General features: G+C 40.5%; 1 long non-coding RNA gene across 1 annotated transcript; it reads left to right on the forward strand.

The window, feature by feature from the left end:
- The first annotated feature begins 348 nt into the window (after positions 1-348).
- LOC134220192 (uncharacterized) lies at positions 349-1,268 on the forward strand. Its single transcript, XR_009981800.1, has 3 exons — positions 349-503; positions 596-784; positions 903-1,268. It is a non-coding gene; the product is annotated as an uncharacterized LOC134220192 (long non-coding RNA).
- Positions 1,269-1,864: the final 596 nt, after the last annotated feature.

Here is a 1,864-nt window from a genome sequence, read left to right on the forward strand (position 1 = left end):
TATTATGATCAGGAACAGCAAAAAAAAAAAACATTAGTTTAGTTAGTTTGTTTGTGAGTTTTGCTTTCGGAATGTCTGTACTCTTTCTGGATAGATTTTTCGAAAACACACTTGGGCACATCTGTGTCATATTCTCATCGATGGAAACAACCCGCATGGAAGGATGTCTAAAAGAGAACAGGAATCTACCTGGATAAGATGCAAACCATCCTAGCCATGCCTCAATTTTATCTTGTGCTCGAACCAATCCCTTTTTAGCGTGTGTGCTCAACGGTTCACACATACTACCAAGCAAATGAAGCGGTGCAACTGTCAAAACATGCGCGCTTTTTTCGTCACCCTCGCGGCTTCGCCATGTTTTTTCACCAGTCCAGTTGACTGCCCTTTGGTTTGGTACTGACAAAAATTCATCGTTAAACAAGTTTCCCCCATAAGCCATCGGAATCAAGCAGCCCTGACCGTTCTGACCGAGTCGCACTCCTGATTCGCCTGATTCGGAGTTTGTAAGTATTTTACTTTATGTATTATTTCACTAGAATTCTATTTCTTAGTTTTTTTTAATGGCACCGGTTGGCTGGTGGTTCGTCCTTTCCAGAACGATGACGCGGTTTCGGTTTTACGACGCCAGGAATATTCTCATGACAGCAATGTTCATGGTAAAGATAATTTCGAGGCGAGGTGGACATTGATGGACCGTCTGGCAAGTAATATCACAAAGGAAAAAAAGATTATTTCGAGTGAGAATTTTATGCATGACGTTTCTATTTGCCTTTTTTTATTTCGGGTAAGAATCTGAGGATTGTCCTCACCTGAGACACCATGGCAGGTCCTCACTATACATTTCATTTCACTGTATTGAAATAGCAGCAGCACTTCTAAATGATCTTTTTTCAATTTTGCAGAAGACACCAGACACCAGCTGCCGATTAAAGTCATTGCGGGATCTAACCAAAACTACATCCGGGTCAGATTCCAATTTAAAATCATCCATCATATGCTTCACACTCGAGAGATGTTCGAAACGATGTCACCGGCTTCATCGACGAGAACTTTCGACCCGATTTGGCCAATATAATATAACGAAACACTCGTTGACCAGCGGGAGGAGCAGATTTTCAGGGCTATGGAGTCACCACATCGCAAGGTGTTCCGCATGCTGCCACGATTCCGGTGACAGACGTTTTTAATTTTATCATTATAAACCATTTTAATTTTATCATTATAAACATAAAAAAGTAATATAAAATAAAAAAATCCAAACTATAAAACAGCTTCGAAAAAGTAAACAATCCGAAAATTTCAAAATAAAAAAAAGAAGAAAAATAAAATTATATCTCCAAGATATCTAGGAAAATTCTACTAGAATAGTGGTACCCATGTCTAAGAGGTATCTAAGAAACATCGAAGAGATTCTTTCTGTCAAATCCCAACCGGTTTATCAGTTCTAAATTTGAGGTAGAAACGGTTGTTGCATTTGAGGCGGATTTGAGGTCTGACAGGTTCTAGACATCGAAGAAAAATATCTAGGAGACTCATTTTTTTGTCTCAGAGATATCACGGGTGACATCTAGAAGATCTTTCCGAGCGGGAAAATGAGGAAAAAGGTATAAACAAACAAATTACTTACTTACTTATGGGTCCTGTACACCTCCGGTGTGGGGCAAAGGGCCGACTTGAAATATCTCGCTTTAACCTGTTGCCAGGTTAGATTTCGGTCGACTTCTTTTATTTCTGTATTGAGGCTTCATCGCCATGAGCCTCTGGGTCTGCCTCTGCTGCGATGTCCCGCTGGGTTCCAGTCGTCTAATGCTTGTTTACAGATTTCGTCGCGAGGAGTGCAACGCAATGTCCCAGATATTACGAA

The sequence above is a fragment of the Armigeres subalbatus genome, chromosome 3, assembly GCF_024139115.2.
Source record: "Armigeres subalbatus isolate Guangzhou_Male chromosome 3, GZ_Asu_2, whole genome shotgun sequence".
NCBI classification, from domain to species: Eukaryota; Metazoa; Arthropoda; class Insecta; order Diptera; family Culicidae; genus Armigeres; species Armigeres subalbatus.